General features: G+C 42.5%; 1 protein-coding gene and 1 long non-coding RNA gene across 7 annotated transcripts in view; one reads left to right on the top strand and one right to left on the bottom strand.

Annotated features, from left to right (window-relative positions):
* The window catches only part of LTBP1 (latent transforming growth factor beta binding protein 1), a 397,389-nt gene that overhangs the window by 95,514 nt on the left and 280,274 nt on the right, over positions 1-21,601 (top strand). The gene's annotated exons all lie outside the window — the stretch shown is intronic.
* LOC128311280 (uncharacterized) lies at positions 12,153-15,098 on the bottom strand. Its single transcript, XR_008289591.1, has 2 exons — positions 14,814-15,098; positions 12,153-12,691 (listed from the first exon to the last, which is right to left on the bottom strand). It is a non-coding gene; the product is annotated as an uncharacterized LOC128311280 (long non-coding RNA).

Below are 21,601 nucleotides of genomic sequence, written 5' to 3'. Positions count from 1 at the left end.
GAATCCATTTAACTGTGCAAATGAGGAGCTTTCACCTAATTTCGGTGGGAATCTGCAATGTGAAATCCTAAAAGGAAAATATTAGCTGAAGATTCTAATAGAATTTCTTAGAATGCCATCCGTGTGCTGAATGTAGTTAATTAAAATCACACTCCTGGATTAGTACTACATATTTGTGTGAAAAGAAATTTTGAAGATGAAATACTTAAAATCACATTACAGATCAGCATTAATAGGTAAACATGTGCAATTGATTTTGAGGATAGAGAATGCTAACTTTGAACCCCAGATAAGCAAATTGTCATCTCCCAAATGGAATATCATTCTTCACAGTAGGAGGCTTCTATGACAAATAACTGCATTTTATTATGTTTTGAACTTTGTCAGTATAAAATTTGTGGGAAGCTCTTTTTTTTTTTTTTTAAAGTATACGTGTTGAAATTCCCTCTTGGCCCACAAAAACTAAAATGTTTATTATGTGGCCCTAAACTGAAAAATTCTGCTAACCTCTCATTTGTATGTGTCTATTTCTTCTGTATCTATCTTCAGGGAATTAATGTTTTTGTGTCCTGATAAAGGTCAGTATCCAAAACCAATAGTGATAAGGGAGATTTTGTCCTTTGGCTCTAGATGCTAAGCTCACTTAGACTTTACTCTTGTTCTTACGTAGTAGTAGGTTGTCTATCAGAGGGCAGAGCACAAAACAGAGCATGAGATTCCCTTTCCTGGTCCCTTTTAGGTGTCCTTCTCCCTTGAGAGATGGCTCCACCGTTTCTGAGAGCTTGGAATGAGGAGGCGGGTGGTGCTGGCTCCATGTACTGATTTCTCTCCACCGCTCCTTTGGCCCCCACCCCTGTCTGCCTCTCTTCCTCCTTGTGTTCAAGGAAACACATCTTTCATCTCTCAGAGGTCCAGCACCCATTCTTGCTATTCCCTCTGGGTCATCCCTTTTGATTTGGAAGATTTCCTTGAAGGCCTGGATGATGAGCCGCCTACTCTAGAGTTGTTGCTATTCCCTAAAGCTTCCTTGGGAAGAAGAGGGGAGAGGAAGTGGGTAACAGTGACCCTTCTACCCTTGACACTCCTGGTGAGTGTGAATGTGTGTGTGCACCCATGCACGTACACATGTGCATTGTCTGGAAGTCCTGGGTTGGGATTCTTGTCAAGCTTGGCAGACCTAGGACCCCCGTAGCATAGGCACCTGCTCACAGACCGCTTTTTTGCTCACAAACAAAACAGATCAGGGGTGACTATGGTCATCAGTGTTTCAGTGTTTGCCTCTCAGTTTCCTTTTTTCTTCCTTCCTGTCCCCAGAGGCCCACTGCCATTACTCTTTTGTGCAGTTTTAACTTACCTGGGTTATTTATGAGGGGGTGGATGGGTGTAGTGCTCCTGACAGACTGAGAATGTCAAACACTCCTCCACAGTGCTGGGTACAGCCCACGATGCAACGGAAACTCTTTGAGACCTTGGTCTATTGATCATGTCGAAAGTGAGTGTAGCATGTGGGAAAATGACTCACTGGTGTGACTTCACCATTGCCCTTATTTTAAACTTCTTACAGGGGAAGCATAACCTAGTTCTGACAAAGATTTTCAGCCAGGGCCGGGCTTGCCTTTGACTAAGCGATGTGTCACATTCTCTCTGCCGGAAACGCACATTCTTAACGCCAGTCATCATGGTCCTGGCAAGAAACCTCTTGGAGAGGTGTTGGTATTTGGTAGATTTATTTTTTTTTCCAGCTGCCCACAAAAAACAAACTCAAAAATATCTTTTTTTTTTTTCCTTTGAAAAGTTTGTTGGAATAGTTGGTCATTTCTCCATCTGGAGATGTTTGTTGTTGCTGTGCCAGCAATGGTTTGCTTAGGGCCATGGCAAGGTGACTGTGGCCCTAAGTGAAGGGTAAAATAAACTGGGGCAGCCTGCCTGTCTGGGAAGGTGAAACCTCACGGCTGATGTTAGGCGGTGGGTGGCTAGCCATGGCCGGTGGCCATGGGTCCTCGCTTCAAGTGTGGCTGGGATTCGCTTAAAGAAGCCCTTTAAGTGATGCCTGCCCCGTTGCTCCCAGAAGTGGATACTTCCTCACTGTTGCGTGGTTTTGTGCCAAGAGAATGCCCAGCCTTGCTAGCCCACACTGAGAATTTCCCAGCCCATAGTGGGAACTTCCCAGAAGCCCAAGGACCACACCTAATTTACAAGAAAAGGAACTCCAACTTCTTTCTTCATTCTTTACAGCTCATGGAAGAGGCATGTTCTAACAGACTCACTGTTAATGTATAGATGCTGTTGCATGCAGCCCCTTGAAAGTGGGGGCCTTGCTCCTGTGTTTGTCCATAGTGTCAGCTCACAGCAGACCCTAGTAGAGAAGGCAGGGTGGTATGGGGAAACCAGATCAGCATTCCAGGTTGGCCAGTAGCTGTAAGATCTCAGACCATTCCATATCTCTGGGTATCTCCTTGTTATTTAATTGCTGGGTTGAGTGAGAGGTTGTCTAATGCAGTGGCTCTCATCCTTGCTATGCATCAGAAACACCTGTGGACTCCTTATCCCATGGATACACATGATTGGGGTCACCTCCGAGGTGAGTTCAGTAGGTCTGGGTAGAGCCTGGGAGTGAATATTTTTCCAGGATTTCTCAGGGCCAGGTTTGAGGACCACTGCCTGTAGTCACGTCTATCCATTATGAATAAATTAAAGAAGTAACTAAATAGGTAACAGGAGCAAAGACTGACCAGTTAAAGATACTTCAAATGAGGTGTGTTAATATGTCTTAAGTAGGACCTTTGGGCAGGCTTAAAAACTACTGAAAATGGAGTGAGGTGAAATATTATTTATTTATTTATTTAGCCTTAATAGAAACCTCAGGACTGTTTTGTACTCTGGCATGTGGAGCATCCCATTCTGAGTGACATGGAAGAATGCTGAGGCCAGGGGACAGGGAAGATGGGACTAAAGCTTAGGGATGGTAGCAAAAGAGATGGCAGATGGGTGCCTGAGCACAGGGTTGGACTTTCTGCTTTCTGTCAAGGCTGAAGGTGGTTCTTACACTCTTGATTTTCACATCACTGGGTTAGACACTGAGGGGTATTCCTGTGCAATCTAATAAAACTGTGTTTAATACAGTGTGTTCTATCTTCTTGTGGGCCGTGCCCTACATGCTGGAAGTTCTCAGAAGATGAGAAGCTCAAAAGAGGGAGACAAGATTATGAAAAAGTAACTAGAATGCCATCTGTTAAGTGGTAGTCATTTGTGAGTACACAGGAATAATTTTGGGAATGTGAAGCCATCAGGGAGGGCTTCACAGAAGAAGAGATGCCGGACTTGACTTGGAAGCCTGGGGTGGGTGGGTCTGTATGGTGGAAGAAACAGGGTCCAGGGGGTTACAGGTGCAGCAGCATGACCCAACGAGGTGAGCTCCAGGGACTACAGGTGTTACTTGCTTGTGAAGTAGACAGAGCATCAGAAGACCAGGCTCAACTTCATGGGCTTTGGGTTCCAGACTTGGAGATTTGAGTTTCGTATCCTAGAATTTTGAAATATAGTAAGTGGGAGATGGCCCAGGTTAGGTCTGCTGTTTAGAGAGGTCAGAACGACTAACTAGATGGTGGCCGGCTGAAGTCAAATTAGTAAAGCTTGTTAATTGAGTGGTGAGAGTAAGGGAGAGGAAGAGTAGAGGCTGTTTCTTAGGATTTTGGCTTGGGTGATAAATGGAAGGTCTTGACACCTTTTGACATATGCTTTGCAGGGAGCAGAAAGCAGAGTTATTGGTTGAGAGGTTGAAGGGGTATGTGGACCTTTAGACAAAAATATCTGGTGAGCATTGGAGAAGGGTCTGTGCCCAAAATAATAGATTCAGGAGCGATCAAATAATAAAATTGTTCTACTTCTGGAAAGTGGGGAAACCAAGAAACACCTAAATCTGTATTAGTTAGCTATTGCTGTGTAACACAGTTATCCCAAGTGATGTCACTTAGTGGCTTAAAACCACAAGCATCTATTATCTCATAGTTTGTGTAGGTCAGGATTCCAGGTGCAGCTTAACTGGGAGTCTTCTGTTTCAAGATCTTGTAAGGCTGTAGCCAAGTTATTGGTTGGAGCTGTGGTCTTATCTGAAGGATTGACTTGGGAAAGGATACACTTCCAAGGTCACTCAAGTGATTTGGGGTAGGTCTCAATTCCTTGCTGGCTGTTGGTTTAAGCTCATTTGTGTTTCACCACTTGGGCCTCTCTGAACAGTGTCACACAACATGGTAGGCAGCTAGCTTCCCTTAGAGTGAGCAAGAGTGTGGGCAACATGGAAGTTGCAGTCTTTCTGTAACCTAATCTCAGAATTAGAAGTGACCACACTTTGCCATATTCACTAGAAATGAGTCACTTGGTCTGCCTCATGCTCAAGGGGAATGGATTACTCAAGAGCCTGAATCCCAGGACATGAGAAACATCTTAGAGGCTGTGTGGCACAACATTCAAAAGGTGAGCTGATGGATGGGTAACGGAGCAGCAGCAGTAGCAGTGGGAAGGGCAAGTGAAGACTCAGGAGGGTGTGGTCTCACCCGCAATGGAAGGAGGAAAGAAATTCAAATAAAGACTAGGTTATGATTCGGTTAAAAAAATCCATGATCTTGGGCTTAACAACAAAAATTTGTTTCTTGCTCTTGCAGATATTCACCACAGGTTGCTTTGGGCTCTGCGCCCACATAATCATCCCCAGGACATGTCCATTAGGGTCGTCTAGGGTTTTTTCCTGTCATTTTTACTATGGGACCTAAGCTGACAGAACTGGGGAAATTACCACCATCTGAATAGATGCCGGTTGCCTTGGCAGACAAGGGATGTTGAGGGGGAACCATGCGTTAGCTCTCAGGACTTGAACCCATGTTGCTCCTTTCACATCTCACTGGCCACATACGGTCCTGTGGTCTTCCTCACTTCCTGTGATGTATCTAGAGAGTGGGGGTTCAGAGACATTTGGTAATCTGCACCATGACAACCCTGGAGGGAAGGATCATGAGCGTCACTCTCCACAGAGAGGACAGCATGTATGAACGTGGTATTGGCATTGGCAGGGATGTCACTGTTGTTCGTGTTGGCCTGGGTAGTGTTGTGGGGAGATGAAGCATACCCTCATGGCAGTGGGCTGAGGCATGAATGGGAGATGAGAAAGTGGAGAGAGCTAGTAGGAAGAAATAGTTAGAAACTGCTTTTTTCCGGCAGAAAAGAAGCTCCAGCCACTAGCCTTCCTGCATTCTTCTTCGTTATCACTGACTGGCATCATGGTGGGTTTTTGTAATGTGTATCAAATACGTGGAAGCAGATTCCTTCTAACTGTGGGGTTCTGCTCTGTCCTTAGCCTTTGATAATAATCTCAGAAGTGACCAGTGGGAGTTGACTGAACACCGTGTGCCCTTTCAGTGCTGCATTTAAATAAGAAATTGCTCCTTTTAATAGTTTTCCGGTGGGGCAAAGGTGCCAAGCTTTTTGAGGAGACCTACTTAATGTCTGTTGTTCTTGATACTGCCTTTTTATTTTTTTATTAACTGGATTTGGAAGTTTGGTTATAATAAAATCTGATACAATCTCCAAATTTGCTCCAAAACATCAGTTTTCCATTTTAGCTGAGTTCAGGATTTCAAGAAGGATATATGAAAGTTCTCGGGAACTTGTGGAGTGGTACGGACACAAGCTTTTGTTGCCACTGATTCCATTAATTTTTGGTGGTTGAGAAGTAATAGAGTGCACATTTTCCTGTTGTGAGCTGAAGTCAAGAGGCAGCGATCTGCCACTGGTAGCTGAGGCATCAATTATATTTGATTTCGCAGAATTTTAAAAAGTAGGTTTAACACACAGGGTGTTGTTTCGAACTAAGTATTTCAGTAAGTTGGTAGTTCATGAACATACAGACTTTCCCAGCTGGCTGCAGACCAGGTCTGATTAGCCCACAGGCTGCCATGATTTCTTTTCCTTTCCTTTTTCTTTTTCTTTTTTTCCTCACTACTTGTCACTAGTCTCCTTACCATGATATTTCTTCCTGCAGCACCTTATCTTGATTCAGTTATTCCCTCTCAGCTCTGCAAAAAGTGGAGATAACGGAGTGAGTCTGCCCTCAGGGATCAAAAAGGATGTTGTGGCAATAGGGTTTGAAGTAAGAGGAGGGAAGGTGGTGAGAGTGGACTTCTGAGCATCCCTAAAATTTCCAAAACACCTGCAATTCTATTTCCTTAGGAGGCTGCCCTTAACACACAGAATGGCTTAGGATGTCAAGTATTACCTTGGATCCAAATAATGTGAATCATCCCCCCATGGCAGGTTTTCAGTGACCTGTGGATAATTGAGATTTGATCTGTGAATGATTAGAAAACATTTGGGGGATAAAGCTTCTTGAACAGTGAGCATTGAGTATGTTCTGACTTCTTACTAAGTTGGCATTGTGATTTTTAAACTTCAAAATTTGAAATGCAGTGAAGTTGCTAGCATAATTTTAAATAACGACCTTGAGAAATCTGCAAGAAGCATTTATTTGTTGGTCCTATCAAAGGACTTGACATTATTCAACTATATGAGAGTTACCCTGGAATTATTTTCATGAAAAATTCCTTCCACCCTTCTTGGCAAGATGCAAGAATGATGGACTATAAAATTGTACCTTCATAATGGCCTTAGGTGTCTTTGAACCAACATCTGACTTTGAAGTTACCCAGCTGCCTGTTACCAATTTACCTGTTTTACTGGGTGTTATTTTTTTTCAATGGGGGGGGGGCTATTAAATTTAATACCCTAGCAAGTGATTTAACCCATATTGCTTAGAATATGATGGTATTCTGATAAAAAGTCATTTCCAGGTGTTTCAAGTGAAATGCTTTAGCAAACATCCTTCAAAGGGCCATTTTTTACTAATTAATATAAGTGTGCTTGCTTATTTTTCTGGACATTGGGCCTTTTTTTCCCCAAGTAATTATATCGAATTAGTAGTGTTAAGTGACCAAAGCTTTCTGATTTGTCACCGATAAATTAAACCTCTTTCAGTTGTTGAAATGATTGCTCGTCCTCTATGCCAGTGCACCACCAGTGAAAAAGGCGTATCTGTTTGGGGTTGTCCGTATTTTGAGCATGAGTGGTTGGGAGAGATTTATGTGTGTACCACTGTGCCGGTGAAGGTACATCGGTAGAGCTAGGGAGGTCGTACTGCTCTCTGTTACTTAGGAAAGGTAAGCTGTGAATTATTCTCTTTTCAGGCTAATTTATTTATTAATATATTATTAATTAATTAATTTTGAGAGAGATCAAGAGATACAGAGTGCAAGCAGTGAAGGGGCAGAGAGAGAGAGAGAGTGCGGGGTGGGGGTGGGGGGCGGGCAGAGAATCCCAAGCAGGCTCCACACTGTCATTGCGGAGCCTGATGCCAGTCTGTATCTCCCGGACCATGAGGTCACGACCTGAGCCAAAACCAAGAGTCGGACGCTTAACCAGCTGAGCCACCCAGGTGCCCCTAAGCTATGAATTTTAAGCCATGACTCAAGATCACATGGTTAAGCGATCGATATTTCATATACACTTTGTAAATCAGTGGCCCGGCCGCAGTTCTTTTACCCCCTGGGAAAGTTGTTGCATTGCTAGATTACAGTTCTTTCCTTGAGCTCAACTTTACTTATACATTAAAGAATTACTAAGGGTGGTTCAAGGCTTCTTCCATTTGTTTATTTGCTTATGGGAAAGCATTATTCATACTCTCAAGTTTCATTTAAAAACCAAAATGCTCAGAGATAGTGTTGCTTTCGAAACCTGTTAAAATTATAATATGGGTAGTACTGATAAATCGTGTTCTGTTTTAAACCTGATTATGTTTTGGTGGACATGGGCAGTGATGCAGTTGGGTACCAGTTCACCGGCAGAGAAGACCCAGCAGGAAGTGAGGCTGATGAGCTTGCTGCTGCACATCTTGAGGTTGAGTGACTTGTGGCTGTTCATCTGGGTGGGGATGTGCCCTCGGCAGCTGCAGATGTGTGAAGCTTAAGAGGTCACATCTAGATGTATAGGTCTTGGAATGTTTATTATAATGGAATACTTGAGATCATCGAGACTGCTCATTCATCATGAAATGGGATAACCACTAGTTTAACACCAGGAACTTGGTGTCAATCATATGACAGATATTAACTGACAGTAAGTGGTGGGAACATGACCAACATCTCTCTCAAGGAAATGGAAAGGCTGCAATTTTTGACCTCACAAATGCTCTCTAGGGCAGAGACAATAGACCTTTGGTGAGACAGTCATGCTCTTAGCACAGGCTTGCAGACCTGAATTTCAAAGTGATTAGATCTTGTCTAAAGTTAACCATGCTATTAGAGAGGGTGAATAGTGATACTATTAATATGACCAGAAGTACTGATATTAAAGCTATGCTTGCTTTTTTTCATGTTTCTTTATTTTGAGAGAGAGAGAGAGAGAGAGAGAGAGAGAGAGAGAGAACACGCGCACATGTGCATGAGTGGGGAGGGAGAGGGAGAGAGACAATCCCAAGCAGGCTCTGTGCTGTCAGTGCAGAGCCCAGTGTGGGGCTTGAATCCCTGAACCTTGAGATTATGCTCTGAGCCAAAATCAAGAGTCAGACACCCAACTGAGTGAGCCACCCAGGCACCCTAAGCCATGCTTATTTTGATTACACATATTTTTGTTGTGAGGTGCATAATTGTGGGAGTAATTATGTGAAGAAAAATTGGGGGAATAATAAATGCTCTTTATATGGATGATGATTTTTAATTGAAAGCAAACAACACAATAGCATTATCTGTAATCAGATTTTATAGTCGAAATTTAACTATAGTTGAACATGAGTTTATTTCCATCAAAGTTTTAATATTTTCAAAAATAGAAATCCAAAAGTAGTTAATCACTAACTGGACTATACAATTGACCTTGAACACCATGGGATTGAACTGCACACTCTACTTAGGTGGATTTTTTTCCCCCAATACATACAGTGGTACAGTACTGTAAATGTATTTCATGATTTTTTGTAACATTTTATTTTCTCTAGCTTCCTTCATTGGAAGGATACAGTATATAATACACATGACATACACAATATGTTAATTGATCTTGGTAAGGCTTCCATCCACAGTAGGCTATTAGTAGTTAAGTGTCTGGTGAGTACAAAGTTCTGTGCAGGTTTTTGACTGCACTGGGGATCAGTGGCCCTAGTTTCAGTGCTGTTCAGGGTCTACTGTGCATAATATAATCAGTTCATCAAGGTGAGTAATTTGCTCTCCTGTGGTATTGACATGAAATTATATTGTCATTTTACGTGTTAATTTTGTCTTTGCTATGTATATACCTGAGTAGTATTAGAATAATCAACATCATTTGAGCACTTACTTGGCATCTGGTGTAGGAGATACAAAAATGAATGTGAGGGTCTCTGTTCTGAGGGATGAAACATTCTAGTGGAGGAAATTGATGAATAAACCAGAATCACAGGTCAGTACAATATGTGCTGTGATGGAGATGATCACAATCAGTGTAGTGGGAGCATAAACGTAGGGTTAAAGGAGGCATTCTGGAAGTGTCCAGTTGTATTGCATTAAAACAATATAAACAGCAGGTGGGGAAAATGGTAATTCATTTAGTCATACTAGTCCTGCATCTTAAATTGATCACATCTTAAATTAGGGAAATCAGGCAATTTAGAGAATTAAAACTGTATTCATATTATGTCAGGAAACCCAATGTTAATAGAAGGAAAATGTGTGAGATGAGTAAGTGGTGGGCAGGTAAAAATTTCTGCCAGGTAAAAATCTGAATCTTGAGTGAGGTTTGTGATAGTAATAGAAACATGTCCTTTGTGAATATCTGACTGAAGTAGGATCCTTTTTTTTTTTTTTTTTGAAACTCCCTAGTGCACTCTCTCTGGTTCTGACAGGCTTGCCCCTCCCATTTCTAGTCCCAGGTCCCTCTAACAGGCAACCAGGCTGTCCTAGACCACTGGCGCCACCTAGGGCCTGTCACAGGGACTGTGTTGTCTACAACCTCTTCACTGTGAGTTCTTCTCTTGCTGTTAACCACTTGCCGTGCAGTTAGTTTTCCAGCTGACTGCCTTTTTTTCATATGTTCTTTTAAATCCATACGGTGCTTTTTCTTTCTTTCTTTTTTTTTTTTTTGAACTGCTACCCTTTCTTTCTGTTGTGAATGTAGACCAAAGCAGCCTTAATCCTGACTAACAACAATAATAATAATAACAGTAATAATACAAACAGTATTGCTATGTTAGGGAGAAGACAGGCCAAGAGTTTTGAAGTAGAACCTATGTCTGTGTTTGCTTAAGCCCTTGAAAAATCCAAGAAGTTCTAGTGAAAACCTCCACATCTTTTATCTGTTTGTCCACCATCTACTTAAAGTTCTTCTGTTTATAATATGTCTGTGTTCAAGATACAGACTCTAATTTCTGTCTTAATATACAATCTTTAAAAAATGATACATTTACATTATTATATATTGTATATTATATATAACACACTTTTTAGGGGTATTTTGTTTCATTTAACTGACAGGAATTAACCCTTGAAAACAGTCAGTTCTTTTTATTCATTTCTTTCTTTCTTCAGTGAATAGTTATTGAGCACTGTACCTGTTATACAGCCCTGGTATTTCAGCTAAAAAGGATATGCCTTTACAGATTTTGTTCTGGGTTAAAGTTTACACATGGGTGCGTACACACACATTCATGTACTCGACACACTTAATAGACACGCTTAACACGTTATACACACACACATATGAATGTAAGGTGATACTGAGACAGGAATTGAAGGATGGTTAAGGGTAAGTGGATGAAAATGTGGGAAGGGCATTCAAAGCGGGAGGAATATCACAGTCTTATGTGCTGGGTAGGGCATCTCAGGATGTGTAATGCCAAAAGGACTTGAGTTTGTTGCTGTGCTGGGAGCAGTTGGAAAAGTAACAGAATAGGAATGCATCTCAGTTCATAAAGTTTTCTCTGGTGGAAGTATTATTAATTATAACTCCACTTACTTTTCAAGCTCATCTCTGATTGTGCTGTGGGAAACATCTCCTTAGTCTGTTTTGAGGCCTCCCTGCCCAGTGATATGAACCAGTTTTTCTCCTGGTATATCCCCCTTTTCTTCCCATTCAGGCTAAGTCCTTATGTTCATCATCTCGGGAGAGGGATGTGGCTAGGAAAATGCAGAACTACCCTGTAATATTCCTGGTTCTGGAATCTTAGATTTGCCAAGTGATTGTGGGCATCTGGTCCTCGTTGTTGGCTCATATAATTTATTGTAGAAACATGAAACATCTTAGTCCTTACGGCCCTCCGTTTCTCTTTTACATAGGAATCTTTGTGAGGTTGCTAAGGGCTGAGACCCACCACCACGCTCCTCCTTTGTTGGAGTCCTAGTCCCTCCCCAGAAGCTCTGCTTCTGAATCCTGAAATAACCTTTTCTCCCTCCCACCTGATAAAGTCTCCTTCTAGTTTCTGGAAATACCCTCTTTTGTAGTTCTGGATGGGTTGCATGCTCTACATGTGAGAGCCATCTTTCCATCTATGGGCTTAGATTTTTGGACATAAAAGAAACATTAGCAAGGTAATTCTGCTTTTTCCTTGCCATATCCCTCTCCCAGTATGATGAACATAAAGACCTAGCTTGAATGGGGAGAAAAGGGGGATATACCAGGAGAAAAACTAGTTCAAGTTGCAAAATATTAACTGTCCCCCCTACCCCCATGGTAGGATGGGTCTCAATATTGAGGAGAGACTTAGATATCTACTAGAGTCCAGATTCCCTTGGGGAGGTCATAGGATGCCCACATGACACAAGACCAGGGTTGTGGTTTAGGGAGATTGACCTGATGGCAGAGTCTGCAAATGGGAGAGGGGGGAGTCTAGGTATTCAAGGACCTTGGCTTCTGCAGTGAGCAATGTAGTTGTGATTTCTTGTGCCCCAGTGAATTTCCCTAACAAAGCACAGCTCAGGTCCTAGGGGCCTCAGCCAAGGCTGTAGTTCCTGCAGCTCTCTCAGAAAGGGCTTGTATTAACTCCAATCTGTGTGTGACCCCAAGGCAGGCCTGTTGTATTGCAGAATGTCCCTATTTGAATGCGGAACTTGAGCAAGGTCAAGAAACAGTCACTGAAAAAGGAAGTTCCATAAGGTCATTGATGAAGGAAATGTTGTTGACCTGACCTCCTGATGCACTGTAAAATGGGAGGAAGCTAAAATTCCTAACCGGCTGCTTGACCTGAACGGGGTTTTGATGCTCAAACAGAGGAAGCTACTTGTGCTTGGGAGGCTCCCCTGATAGGCAAATAGTTCATTAACCTGGGGAGGACTTGTTGAATGTTCATTAAATTTGCATTACAGGTGGAGGGATCTGAGGTCTGGAAATGCTTTCTCATTCCACTAAGAGAGGGGGGTGAGCTGTGGATCTCCAAGGCCCTTTGTGACTCTTGAGAAAATAGCAGACAAAGAAGGCTTTTATAGGGTGAAGATGGAAACTTTCTTGGTGAAACTTGATGAACCTCTGTAGTGCATAGATGTATCGGAGCATGGGGCAAGTGGAGAGAAACTCCAGCTGTTTAGAAGGGTGTAACATAAAAAGGATCCCCATCCTGGCAGCCTCCCTCCTCGCTGCATCCTGCTCTCTAGAAGCTGCCACTGAGGAACTTTCCTGTTTATTCCTGTAAAAAACAAACAAAAAACCCCATGCACAATCAGGCACACCTTTAAAAAATTTTTTTCCCCATTTTTCAAATGGTACCACCTAACAGACGTTGCTGTCCTGTGCACCACTGCCATAGATGCTCTCACGTGCCTTCTGCGGGTCTGTCCCTCTCAGCCCTACCCACGGCCAGGAGTATTCTACCGTGTTCCTCACTTGGTACAACCAGGTCTTTGTGAGAAGCACCTCTGCTGTCCCTGCCTTCTCACCTTTACTGTGTTGAATGTTGCCCTCGGAAAGGAGAGTCCACACCACCAGCCCTGGAACCTGAGAGTGTGACCTTATTTGGAAAGAGTCTTTGCAGATGCATTTAACTGAAGAAACTTAAGATGAGATCCTTCTGGGTTAAGCAGGTAGGACCTAATTTAATCACATGCCCTTAGAAGAGGAAAACGGACAGGGAGAGGAAGAGACAGCCATGTGTAGAGAGGGAGGCACAGATGGAGTAATGTGGCCATGAGCCAGGACATGCCTCCTGCTCAGAAGCATGAGGCAAGGAGGGATTCTCCCTTAGAGCTCAGCGGGTGAGCGGCTTTGTTAGCACCTTGGTTTGAGATTCGGTAACTCTGAGAATGTGTTGCTGTTGTTTTAAGCCTCCCAGTTTGTGGTGATTTGTTAGGGCAGCCCTAAGAAGCTAATACACTACCTGAAGTCATCTCCTGAACACCTTCTCCAGACTCATCTATGTGCAACTGCTAAAGTTCATCTGTAAGAATTGTGGTTCTCAGTCCTAATAATGGTTTCCCCCTCAGCTGTAATACACGCATCCTTGCCTTAGGAATAATGTGAATAGCTAGCACTACTGGGTGCTGAGTGCTCCATGTGTGTTGTGCATGGTGTCTACAGGTGTCTTAAAACAGCCCTATAAACAGACTGCGGTTTAGAGTATCGAAGTCAATTGCACATGATCATATGTAAGTAGGAGGCAGGGCCAGGATTCAAACTGACCTCTTACCCAACTTCAGATTCTGGGTTTTTATCCATGATACTAGATTGAAAATATAAACCGCATTTTAAATGTCTGGGTACCATGTTATATGGACATGGCCTGGCCACTGGGTGTGGTGGGTTCTGGTTGGTGACAGGTTCAGGTGCAACTGGGAAGAAGTCTGGTCTTGCAGGCAGAAGTGGGATCCAAAGGACATGGGGAGTCTGAAATAGCACTAGGCATTGGAGTAATGAGGTCTCAGAAGGTGCAGTGAAAATCTAGGAGTTAAAACACTAATAATGACAAACTTTAGGTTATCCATCATTCTTGTGATATGCCAGGCATTGCTGCAAGTGCTTTGCATGTGTTAGTTCATTATGAAGCAGGTGTTACATGAGCCTGGGAGGACTACCTATAAACAGCTGCTGGAGTTCAGGTACAGAGACGTTCCTCAGTGAGGACATGGCAGAACAAGATGGGCTTTAGTCTTGAGGAACTCAGGTATATAATAGGTTCCCGAGAAGGAACTGTCCGCTTGGACTGTAAGGTGGGTATCCAGTTAAGGGAATTGCAATATGGGAATCCCATATCCAGAGACATGGAACTTGGGCCCATAGCCAGAGGTCCACACTCCCCGGAAGTGGTGGACACCAAGTCTAGCGGTCAGGTGGCAGTCAGGGCAGGGAGTGTGGCAGCAGCAGGCTGATGATGGGAAGTAGGTAGAGCTTGATGGTGAGACCCCCAGGGTTAGGATCCCATGGGGATGCTGATCTCTATTAGGCCTGAAACTTTGAGGAAGCCCTTGATATCACTGTGGCTTGTTCCCATTTATCTCTTCAGTATTGTTAGGGGAAAGAGGGTTCAGCTGCCCATTTCTGGACTTTCTGTGAACTTCATGATGTAATATTTTAAGTTTTATTTTTAGTAAAATTATCTTTACAGCCTTTGTTAATGTCTTTTCATTCATCAGAAGCATTAAGAACAGTTTCTGTTGACTCAGCAACACAATAATTTTTAACTTCCTTGTCTCATTGGGCCCTGTTCCATCTTTGTTAAGTTGCAGCAAAGGAAAAAGGAGTTGTTTTTTTTTTTTTTTTTTTTTTTTTTAATGGGAGACTGTCCCCATCTTGTGGTTATTTGTGTAGAAACTCACCTGTCTGGGCACTTGATCATAGAGATAGTTCTGTGGTCTCCATTGTTTTTGCTGTCTTGTTGGATTCCAGATCGTCTGATTTATGCTGTTTCTTTACACTGATACTTAGCCCGTTTCCGAAGTTCTCTCAAAATGATGGTTTCATTTGCTCCTCCAGGTGGTCTTAAGGACTAGGCTAGTATTCTAGATAAGAGAATTGAGATAATGTAACAATAAGTCATTATTCAGTCTCAGGTCAGAAATCTCTCCCTCTCTTTCTGCACATCACTTAGCCACCTCCACCCCCCGCCCTCGCCCCCCTTCAAGCATGGAAGAAAGCAGAATTTATGTGATAATAGTGTCTGAGATCATCTTTCAGCAAGCTGGCCACAAATACAAGTCATTTTGTTTATGAACTGTCAGTGGACTTTATCCACACAGAATATCCTTTGCCTTAATGATTTAAATAGATTTCACCAATTTGCAGGAATTGAAATGAGTTGATTTTATAAGCTGTACCATAATGTTCCGATTACTACTGTATGAAGTTAGGGAACTTAAAAAATGGATGTGCTTTTGGATAGAGTATATGGTGCAGAAGTACAGACTTCGGACTTGGAGTGATTTTGTCTGGTATGCAAAAAGTTCTTTTAAGTATAGTCACAATGAATTAAAATTTTTTGTTGTTAAAATAGTAAATTTCAGCCTTTAGGCACTTATTTTGATTAAATTCCTAGATAATACTGGGCATATAAACTGTAAAAGCTTTTACAAATAGGATAGTTAAGGCAGTTACCTTCATTCTACAGAATAATACAATAGATAAATCTCTCATTAATTCCTGGAGGTTGGGATTAGAAGCAGAAATGCTACGGCAGATATTTGATTTTCCTGTGCAAATGCCTTCACATGCTACCTGGTTTTTGGAAACACCTCACTAGACTCTGAGCCCCATGAGGGCAAGGACTCTGTCAGTTTTGCTCATTGCTAAGTTCCTTGGCTAGGACAGTGCACAGTAGGGACTTGTGTGTTTGTCGAGTGACTCAATGAATGAGTGTATAAAGGAAGCAAGAATTGAGGTAGACTTTTATTAGGGACAAGTGAAAGTAAAAGAAGGCTCTTTCTTGTATGCTACGTAATGGTGATGACCATGGTGCTTTGAACATGGCATTGAAAATACCTCATTGAAAAATAACTGTATTATAAATGAATGACAAAATGGGCAAATTTTGGGCTTCAGACCTTGAAAGACTGCTCTGAGCATATCTTTGTTTGACGGGGACAAAACAGGATTGTGGGATGGGAGAGGATGTACATAGAACGTGTTGCAGAGTCCCTGTTACAGAATAACTGCATAGAACAGTTGCTTCCTGATCTCATGAGTGTTTTTTCGGAATAAGACTGGGAAGGAAACAGTCATGTCTTAAATCAGTGGTTTTCAACCAGGGCATTCTTGCCCCCCAAGGGACCTCTGGCAATGTCTGGAGATATGGCTGATTGTCATGGTTTGGGGGAGGGCACTATGGGCTTCTGTGCCCAGAGGCCAGGAGTGCTACTAACTGCCCCCCAGTGCACAAGACAAGCCCCCGCGATAATTTTCCAGCACAGAGCATCAGTGGTGCCGAGGTCCTAGTCATGCATGAAAGTATAACACTAAAATATTGAGAAAGATGAAAAGTGTGTGTCACTGTGAGTATCCTGTGTTAGGCCCGGTATTACTTATTTACTAAAGCCTGTTCATATGTAGCAAGTAAATTTTTTTCAAGTTGTGGTACTTTGTTTCCAGACTCAAAGTAGTTTCTGTCAGTATTGGATTTTTTTCATCAACATATTTATATATCTTAAAAAGTTATTTGCTTCCCAAACAGTAGAATAAACTTATAATCACTGCTTAGCTTAGCAAACGCTATTATTTGTTACAGTCACAAAAGACTGAAACTTGTTAAAAGTTTGATTAAGTTACATTTGATCAAAGTGCCTTTAATCAACTTGGTGATACTGATTGAACTGAAATTTAATTGACCGCATGTGCTTCATGTGTTGATAACAGCCTGCTTTTTAAATCTGAAAGTGTTTTTCTGTTTCCTGGTGGAAGAATATTGTGAATTTCCAAGACAGGAAAAGAAAGTTGGAAAATTTGGGTAATTCCATTGTTTCATTTGCTTTCTCATTTAGATATTGTGCGATGTATCATGTTCGAGGATTGCGTGGAGGGAAAAAAGACGTTGAAGATATTTTTTATTATCATTATCTTCAAAGTTGACGCTTTTCTCTGGATGTTTCATGACACATCAGTTACTCATTTGGTAGGGTAACAAGTATTGCCTTGGGTGGTATGGTATTTCCCCTCAAGGGGTTCTGATGTATGATGAATCTGTTTTCTTGCTTGTGACCCTTGTGTTCAACTCCTGGATGCTGCATCAACTCTAGTTTGTTGTGACAAATGGGTGACACTTACTGAGTACTTTGTTTGTTTCAGGTACAGTGCAAAACTCTCCTCACGAAAGACTGTTTTGCCCTCATCATAATGCCTTTAGGTAGCTACTATTATGATTCCCGTTTCAGACATCAGAGGACTGAGGCAAGGTTAGCTGACTTATCCACAGTCGTATAACTAGAGGGTGATGGGGCCAGAATAGGCCAAGCCACCCTGCTAATGGTCTTTGCTGTCTTGAAAGGAAGGGTCAGGGTGGTGGTGGTACTTCCAGTGGGATAATAGATAGAAATCTGACCTTAACTCTCAATTGCAACAATAACAAAGCATTGGTGAAGTGTAACTTGGTACCATTTCGTACAGCTTTTCAAGGTCAGGGAAGGTACTTGTTGGCGCAGGAAGTGGGATTCAAAGAGAATTACCTCATGAAGTCAGTTTTGGTCCCTTTTGTTTGCTGTTGGGACAGAATATGGATGTATAGACACAGTGTTAACACGTGTGACCTGAGGAGAAGCCTGCTTGAGTCAGGCTTGTTGTCTTCAGTCCGGACAGACCTCTGCATCCCACATGAGACTCGAGTTGTGCCTAATTACCGTCGAGGATTGCTGCACCACTGGGTAGCAGCCCTTTTATGGAGCCTCCTTGTCCTGGAAGCAGTATGAATTGAGGTTTGCACTGTGTGCGTGTACATGAGTATGCCTCATGCGTGACTCCTGTTGGCAGTGATGGGGAAGGTGTGGACTGCTCCCTGGACACTTGGTGATAGAACTTGCGTGCTATGGGATTGTAACTAGTTAATTCTTCCTCCTCCTTTCTGGTCTCTGAGCTCCTTCAGGACAGATACTGTGTTGCTACTGATATTAACAGAGGCCGTTTCTAGGTTCTGTTGCTTTTCGTTGACAAAGGAAGGGAGTCTTAGAACTGCCTGAGGTTGCTCAGCCAGTGGATGGAGGAGCTGGGATCCTCACGCAGGTCTGTCTGATGTGAGCATCTCTGCACTCATCCCCTCTTGCTTGCATCTTGTCTGAATCTGTTTTTTCATCTTTTTTTTTTTCCTCTTTGCATTTCGGGCACATGGTATTTAATAAATGTTGAATGAATAGTGCCCGTGGATGCTTCTAGGTGGAAGCTAACCATTGCTCTCACCCAAGCATAATGCAGGGTAGGAAAACATACAGGACTAAGTGGCGAGAGCCCCGGGTATTGTGAGCCTGACCGGCACCAGAAGGAAGCTCTGTGTTCTCAAGAGTCTCCGCCCCGTCCATGTCTCCACAGGTCTGGATTTTTCAGTCTGTCTAGCAGATTCAGTCTAGTTTTTGAATCTGCTTCGAGTCCTGGCCGGAAAAGCTTTCCAGACTTTCCTTGATGCTGTTTGGATGTCGACTTTCGGTGTGATTCTTAATTCTGACGTGCCCTGAACTCCGCCCACCCCCGCACCCTGTTGCTGTGAGAAGGAAGTTGTCATGCCACCCTGAGCTCCCCAGACCCACACTGGCCAGGCGGGGGAGAGGCGTGGAGGAGGGGTGCCTCTAGCTGTGTGACTGTGGACAGAGGTCGTCATTCTTTGTGCTCTCCGTGTACCTCAGGTGTCTCTTCTGTAACATCGTGGACTTGAAGTGGTCAGTGAACTGTTTCGGTAGTTTTGCACCAGGTGTGTGTGTGTGTGTGTGTGTGTGTTTGAAATTATTCACCTCTTAAACTTCCACAAACACAAAAGCATACACATACATAATTTGTTGTGCAATTCCGTGGGACTCAGACTCCCCTCGCCCAAAGCCCATCCATCAGCCAGTTATCCCATGGAACGGATGGAATCTTTACTGGGTTCTGTCGCTCACAGTGTATGGCATGCCAGGATAATGTGGGGTTTTGGTTTTGTTTGAAGCAAATTTATGGAAAAGATGGTCTTGTATTAGAACTTGAATTTGTAAAATTCATAAACCTTACAGCCTGGGCTTTGAAGCAAAAAAACCAAAAAAACTCCAAAAAAACCCCAAAAACAAAAACAAAAGATTTAGTGTTAAAGTGTACGCTCCTATCTGTTAGGTGTTTGACAGCTCCAGACTTTAAGACTTTGGGATGATTCCTTCTGACTTTTTACTCCACGCTCTCCTCATCTGTATTATATACAAACAGTGGGACAAATGTGTTTTCCTTAGAGGACTAAATAGTGGAGAGGTGTCTCCTGGGTGGAGTTTTAGCCTTAGGGGAATGTAAGTAATTTATTGTTAATTTTTGTTTGAGTACTTGATGAAGTATTTGAGGAGCTCCTGGGTGCCACAGGAAAGCTTGAAATCCTCTATTGACATGACTCCTGCTCTCTGCACACAAGAATTACCCCTGAAGAGCCTCCATTCCCACCACCCTAAACTCTCAAACTCTTGTCATTTCTCTCCTGTTTTGTGGGCTGTTTGCTGCCAGTAAATTCTGTTGTACCTTGTGTCCCCCCGCCCCACACACTTTATGGGGCTGCTTTGGAGACCTAGGCTCCTCCTTCCTAGTGGGAAGATTTCACTCACTTCTAATTTCTTACTTCCTTGACTCCTGTCAGGGGCGGAGGGTAGGAAACCTGAGATGTAAGAGAAAGAGACCACTCCACAAGGCATCCAAAGCCTTAGAAGACCACGGGGTACCCACATTCACTCCAGCGACATTCTGTGAAGTGGAACATACCTTTCAACAAACTAGCATTTTGCTCATAAGGTTCTCACCGGTCCCTCATATATTTGAATCAAACGTTTGTTGCATGTGCATGTATTTTCACAGGGAAATAAGTGAGCAAAATCAAATATTTGGTTTGCGGCAGTCAAGGTGGTTAAATGCAAACGTTTTTGCCTTGCCCGTCTTTGCCCTCCATATTCTTCTGCTCCTGCTCTCCCCCCTATTCAGGGAGATAGACTGTTGCTTAAGGACTCTGGGATTTTATTTACTGCCTGGTGGAAACAGTTGGGAGGGGGAAAAAAGGCAGAACAATCCAAGTATTTTGAAACAGTTTCTTGGCAGTTTTTTTTTTTTTTTTTTTTTTTGGGCTAAGATAGGCCTGCTGAAAATATTTTTTAAAAATGTTTTACTTTCGTGGGCTCTGTGTTTGCCAGTGTAAATGTTTCCAAATTGTCCTCTTGATTTCTTTCTTAAGAATCCAGGCAACTGGTATAAATGCGCGCGTGCGCGCGCGCACACACACACACACACACACACACACACACACAGGTTCCTTTTGTTCTTTTGGTGTTAAAAATGCACTTATTTCTGTGGAGGAGAAGTGATGGTGAAGCAGCAGGTATTGGAAGGCACCTGACAGAAGGCATTGTTACAGTGAAAGCGACAGTGATGGTGATGATCTCATAGGACTTGGCATTTGTGGAAATGAGGGAATCACCAGTCCTTTTTATTTTCTTTTTGCCATATCACCAAGTTAGGGCTTAGAACCTAGCATCTCCTAGATCCCATGTGGGTAGTTTAATGTGGAACTGAAAGATGTAAAAGAGATTGTCGCAGGATGAGTGGGTTCTGGGGATAAAAGGTAGTGAGGATACTGATGTAAGTTAATGACCAACAATTTGCAAAGGAGCTTTTACAGTTACTCATATTTACAAGCTATTTGCAGTTATTTTATTGGTGTTTCTGTAAGACAACCGTTCTGGGGTAAGTTTATTTGGCTGTTTGGATTCTTTTAAGATCTAAGAAGGTTAAAGACCTGATCTCACCAAGCAGTAAGAGAGCAAAAATTTGGAGGTTTTGTTTGTTCTTCTCCTAAAACTTTCTACCTCTGTGTCTACCATATTTAAAAAAAAAATTGTTTTGCTTTTTTTTTTTTTTTTTTTTTTTGCTGGATCTAGGACAAATAGTGGAAGATACTGAGACAAGCAGTTGGCTCTAGACTTGTTTCTGCCATTGTTGAGAGTTAATTTTTTGATTTTGAGTAAGTTAATTCCTCTGGCCCTCAGTTTCCCCATCTGTAGAAGGACATGATGGGACTCCATGACATCCAAGTCTCTTTTAGCTATCTGAATACTGCTTTTCATCAATGAAGTTCTAACTGGCCTTCTTGGAGAATGTAACATACCACACCATTATCATGCGAATTGTAGATTCAGTCTGGGGAATTACATAAAGCCACTTACTATAATTGGCTTGTATTGCTCATTGAGTACCACATAATGATGTTATTTTATTGTTCAGTGAGTTCAATTTGACAAATTCCCCAGTTGCCAGAATGTGATGAATCCTGCTGGCCTTGGCAAGCAGACTGCTTTCCTGACTTGCATCGCACGTGATAATAAACGTGGTGGTTTTCTGAGCTAATGTGCGAGGTAATGATATCTTCCAAATGGGAAAAAAATGGCATCTGTTCTTCTCTCTAAAGAGGACATAT

The sequence above is a fragment of the Acinonyx jubatus genome, chromosome A3, assembly GCF_027475565.1.
Source record: "Acinonyx jubatus isolate Ajub_Pintada_27869175 chromosome A3, VMU_Ajub_asm_v1.0, whole genome shotgun sequence".
In the NCBI taxonomy this organism is placed as follows: domain Eukaryota; kingdom Metazoa; phylum Chordata; class Mammalia; order Carnivora; family Felidae; genus Acinonyx; species Acinonyx jubatus.
This window is presented reverse-complemented; position numbering and strand designations above follow the sequence as displayed.